The sequence below is a fragment of the Bactrocera tryoni genome, chromosome 4 (genome assembly GCF_016617805.1).
Source record: "Bactrocera tryoni isolate S06 chromosome 4, CSIRO_BtryS06_freeze2, whole genome shotgun sequence".
Lineage (NCBI taxonomy): Eukaryota > Metazoa > Arthropoda > Insecta > Diptera > Tephritidae > Bactrocera > Bactrocera tryoni.
The window spans coordinates 46,152,373-46,158,372 of NC_052502.1; positions in this window are offsets into that span (position 1 = coordinate 46,152,373).

Genomic DNA, 6,000 nt, shown 5'->3' on the forward strand with positions numbered 1-6,000 from the left:
TTCAATATTATCATTCGTATTTTATTAACAAAAAGAGAAAATTATAAATTTCAAGGATACCGCAGTGTACAAAAAGGATATAGCACTCAGAAGTACCGTCTGATTTGAGTAGCTTACAAATTTTCATTAATTAATGCCATGATATTCGGCGAAACACTTCTTTTTTCATTTCGAATGAGGTTTGGACTGAATCTTTTTCAAGCTGCACACCACACATCTTCCTCGGCTTTTCACAAATATTGGCCAATGTGCTCCCAAGTTATCTAATCGAACATCAATTGCAACCGACGCAGCCTTACCAGGACATTTTATGCTTGACTGTGTTGTCGTCTGACTCAAGCTTCGTATATTGTCACTAATTTCCTTTTGCGGCATTAGGCCTACAGCAATGGACCGCCTATATTCCAGCAGAGTGTTTTTTTCATGTGTTTGAAAGTATACGACATAAGAATTAAAGAACGTTATTACCAAAAGCTCCAAAACAATCTATGCCACAATTTTTTAGATCGTCTGCCTATCCCGTAGGTAGTTCGCAGTTGATCTCCATTCCTTGTTGATCGTGAATCAAACTCGCCTCTTCTCATTTGCTTGTCAGGCTTCATGTCTGAAAGAAGTCCTTTTCGATTGGCTCTAATTGTTCCACATGCAAACACTTTCTGAGACCAAATCATACGTACTTTGTTTTCACAGTTTCATCTTTTCGTTGCTTTATTTGGAACTTTTAAATATTTATTAATATTTATACATCTTTATTGATCCGACAAACACCACAATTTATAACCACGCTTAATTGGTTTCATGGGGTAATATTGTTTAATGGCGCTACTGCCCTTGAAAAGAATCATAGGTTCGTCAACTGATAAATCCTCGGTTCCGTGATACACCTGCTGAAAGCGTTTGTGCAGAGCGTCAATCATAGGGGGTATTGTGAATACCGGTCTTTGTTGAGTTGTTGTTTAGAGCCAGGTCTTTACTCGCCAACTTGGAAGTTGATGGTAATCCATTAAGAAGTTGTTGCCTAGAAATGCAGGTAATTAAGTGCTTTGTTGTTTTTTACCGAATACAAATTTGAATTAAATATGGTTCCTTCAACAATAGTTTCAATGTACGACAAGAAAAATTGTGTGGACACGCCATATCCTTAAAAAACCAGTTAATGACCACACCAATAAGTTAAACTGTGAAATTTCGATTGTTTTTTAATTTTTTTTTTATTTTCGCATTGGTTTCTCAATAACCGCGTTTTAGAGATTTTTTTTCTCTGCTGTTTTTTCAGCCATTATTTCATGTAGAACGTTACTGAAAAACTGATCTTCATTATCTTCAATAAGTATACCTTGTTCTTATTCATCATCAGACTCGATATCCGTGCTTGATTCATTATCTATTGGAATTTTTTCTAAAATTGAAGCAATTTTATCTTTCTTCAAAGATTTGCCTTAAAAAGGATAAATAATGTACAAAAATTATAATGGGTTGTCAAAAAAGTCTTGCGGTATTTTTATTGAATTTGTTTTTTTTTATTGAAATTGAAATGAATTTTTGATGACTCATGCCCAGCTCTTGACCGATGCAACGGCTGCTACTATGCCGGTCTCTTTCGACCAATTCAGCGATTTTATCGCAATTTTCGACGACAGGCCTTCCGGAGCGTGGCGCATCTTCCACCACCTCTACACCAGAACGAAAACGTTGAAACCATCGTTGTGCGGTGGAAATGGAAACTGTATTGGGTCCATAAACTGCACAAATTTTATTGGCGGCTTGAGATGCATTTTTGCCCTTATCGTAGCAGTACTGTAAAATATGCCGTATTTTCTCTTTATTTTGCTCCATGTTTTCGACGCTATAACTCACGAACGACTTAAAAGAAACGACAATCAATCAGACACGTGTTAGCGCGTAAAATGAGCTTTCCAAAAAGGTATAAAAGTATGTATATAACGGTATAGGTACAGTCGAACGACAAAGGGTTAAAGAAGGGAATATTTCATCTTCATTTTCATCTTATATACTTCAAAATCCTTTATATTCACTTCAAATTAATATCATGTATTGATTTATGCTTATTAAAAAAGTTTTGAAAAGTTAAAATATGCTAAAACATATTAATTCATAAACTCACATCACATTATTACATCATATTCTAAAGATCACATGATCATCACATCACAAAATTTCCAGAATTGATTAACACTTAAAAATAGTGGCCAATGAGCTATTTTTAGACTTGAGAGTCGTAACATTAATCAATATCACATCATTATTCCCACACTGTACCGTCTACCGTCACATAGCAATAAAAAAAATGTTGTAATAAAATGACTGCGTGAGTCCGGGTACTGAGCCCTATTTCCAATACTATTGCTTTAAATCGAATGTATCTCACCTCGAAGCCAAAAGTGGGCTTAGTCCCCTAACAAAAAATGAAAAACTCTATGCTGAGCTTGTCACATAAATAATATTTTCCCGTTATTCCCTTCACGTTTAATTATGCATTCAAATAGTTCAAAGCGCTTTTCTATTGTTAAAATATGAAGCATCGCTGTACACACATCCACACACATACAGCGCCAACCTGGTTTCGAATGAGTGACAGCTTAAATCAATCAAAATTTTTTAACTGCACATTTGCTGCCATATCACACGCTGTATACACATATAACTTATACATATGTATGTGTGATAGGTGTATGTGTGTGTGTAGAAATGTGTGTCGACATTAGCGGCGAACAAATTAAAGATTTTCGACTTTCAACTTAAGCTGCAACATTGCAACATTTGCATGCTCCCCTATGATAATACGAAATGCACGAAAATGTATGTATGGGTTTATAAAATGTGTGTGTGTGTGTGTCCGAGTGCGCATTTATAAAATTTGTGTATGTGTGCGAGTGTGCGCTTAGAAAATATGTGTGCATGTGTGACAAACTTTGAAGATATACTTCGTGTAGCAAGAGTTTGTCGCGTAAATACCTTTTATCTCGTAGCTAGTTCGAAATAAATGCAAGGGGGAAAATGCGAATGGGGCAAATACAAACATACTAACAAACAACTGTAGCGTACACAGTGATAGCGCACGCCACATTCGCGCTCGCAGCCAAACGCCCGCTCGCATTCTGATTGTTTTGCTAGGTAGGTGGGGCGGTAAGTAGGGGGTGGGAGAGGGGCAAGACTACAAGCGCATCTGCTGCCACCAATCATGTGCTTAATGGTTCCCTTAAGTCCTACAAACAATGTTGTTGCTGTTGTTGTTGTTGTTGCTTTTTCACTTGGGGTGACTTTAATTTATCGCTGCTGCATGTGTTGCATGTGGTCGCTACGGCGTTGGTTGTTGGTGTTTTTGTTGTAGTTATGTTGTAAGAAAGTTGCTTACTTCAAGCACCTTTGTAAGTGTTAAGCAACTGTTTGTTGCATGTGACATACATTTTAATGTTACTCCGTCGCACCATGCTGCAGCATAAACACAACGCTTCAGGTGCGTCTTTGGTGACAACGAAGTTGCGTTGATAACATTGTGATTGCAGCTGAGTTTTCACGTACATTTCGAGCGTAAGTCACGTAAGCCGCTGCTACTTGATGGACTCGCAACAAAGTCAGCACTTTTAAACAGTTGACCACACTTAATTCAATACTTCTCAAGTTTAATATGGAATATAAGAAGCGATTGATATATAATTACTTTCATTGTTCGGTGCCTTAATCTCAATCAGTGATTATCTTTATTTATTTGGTGGATTTATCCTGGTGAACGTAATTCAAAGATCTGGTTTCTCCAAAGTCATTCAGCTGACACCTCTCTGAACTCTCACACCTCGAATTTATCCATTCCGTTATTTGTACATAATTTTCGAGTATTGTACTAAATATTCATAAAATAACTAGTGATCAATTCCTTATAATAAGACACACAATATACTATAGTTTTCTAATTAGTAACTCATGTTGGCAAGATCAAGTCTAAATCTTTCACAAAAAAATTTAGGAGTATGATTATGAGTCACCTGGCTTTTAATGGAAGGTGATCTAGTTAATGGCTGGACTAAACATTTTTATTATTTTGAAACATAGTTCCTATTGAAGGCACCGATGATAGCGACTTTTCAACTTTTCCATACCATTCTAGCAATGAAAGATATATTTTCTATTAATAGTCCTGAGTTTCAATTATTACCACTTCATTGCCGCTAACTTTCTTTCAAGTGAGCACTAAGGACAAGAAAAACCACCAGAGGCAACCAAAATTATTTTCCTCTGTGATATTTTCGTCTGTATTTTAACAAATTCGACTTTTAACACTTTAATGATGCCCAGGGCCTAGGTAAAAGTCAATAAACCACTTTTTGATATGAGCAGTGTTCCGTTGTTCCAAAAAAGTGGTTCCCTTTGCACATAATTTTTATTTTTTATCCAGCGTTTTTAAAATACCAAACCAGTGTACGTATATCTGCTGCCTTGCTGTTGTTGGTGTTAATGCGGGTTCCAAGATGGACGCAATTATCTAAGATTTCGAAGATATTACTGTCAAACGTGACGTGGAATGCGACGACTGTTTGTTTGATGACAGGAGATATTTCGTCTTGCCCTCGTTCACTGCCAGGCCCAATTTCTTTGCTTCCTTATCCAGTCTGTAGAAAGCAGAACTAACGGTGCGGGCATCGGCGGGTACGTTCTTGTAAAAACTGTACCTTCTCTATTCAGCTCTGCATATCGAATTATTTTATCCAGGAGTAGAAGAAGAAGAAGTCACACGATAGGGAATCACCTTTTCTGAAACCTCATTTGGTATCGAACGGCTAGGAGAGGTCCTTCCCGACCTGACACAACTTTTGGTATTGCTCAAAGTCAGTTTGCACAAGCGTATTAGCTTGACCTTTGGTCTATTCCAAGATTTAGTGCATGGTGAATATCTGGTCAGTTGTTAAGGTCCAATCAGCTTGTTGACGATGGGCTCTAATCTTTCACACAATACGCTCGATAGAACCTTATATGCGATGTTGAAGAGGCTTATCCTACAGTAGTTGGCGCAGATTGTGGGGTCTCTTTTGTGGATTGGGCAGCACACACTTAAACTCCAATCGTTGGGTATGTTTTCGTTCGACCATATTTTTCAAAGAAGCTGATGCATACTCATTACTAGTTCTTCGGCGCCGTATTTGAATAGCTCGGTCGGTAATTCATTGACCCCCTTCGCTTTGTTGTTCTTCAAACAGGTATTTGCATTCGAACTTCTTAAGACATTTTTGGTCACATCGTCCTTCTTTTCCCGCGGGCAGTGGGCGTTAATCAGCGATTTGTGGAATTACTCCACTTTGATGTGGATTGTGGTTAGACGTTCATTCACCGGGATGAATGGTAGAACCCGGCAACGGAGTCTTTCTCCCATCATGAATACCGTAGTAGATGCCACAAGGACCTACTCGTATCAGTCCTTGTCCCATCCATCGCTGTTCCTGGGCAGCGACACTTTCTGCCTTCACCTTCTCACTTTAGCTCATCTTCGAACGGATATTTTTGGGCTACCCACAGGATACTTGGTTTAAGTCCGGAAGTCGTGAGTTGCTTAAGCCATATGTAAATGAATCGTTTCTGGTCACTCCCTAGTTACTGGCGCTCAGAGAACTTTCCTTGTGGTGGCTCCATCCTCCGTTAGAGATCCTAGAAATTAGATATATAAATGATCAACGTGATGGGCTGAGTCAATTAAGTCATGTCCGTCCGTCTGAATGGTATACGTTGATGGGCCTGAGGGCGTGAGCAACATTGACGTGACGCTTGAATCAGGCAGCAAATAGGACTTTCCGCGTTGGATGGGGATTAATTCAAATTATGGTTACCCCTCAATCTCCTCCCTTGCCGTATTAGAGTCCAGTGGCTTGTTTGTGGCCTGTGTTAGATATGGAACCGCTGAATGGTGGGAAGCAGCCACGACTGTCTTAGGGTCCCAAAAACTTCTCTCAATTCAGCGTTGCGTGATGCTTGCCTGTTTGCCGGTATGTC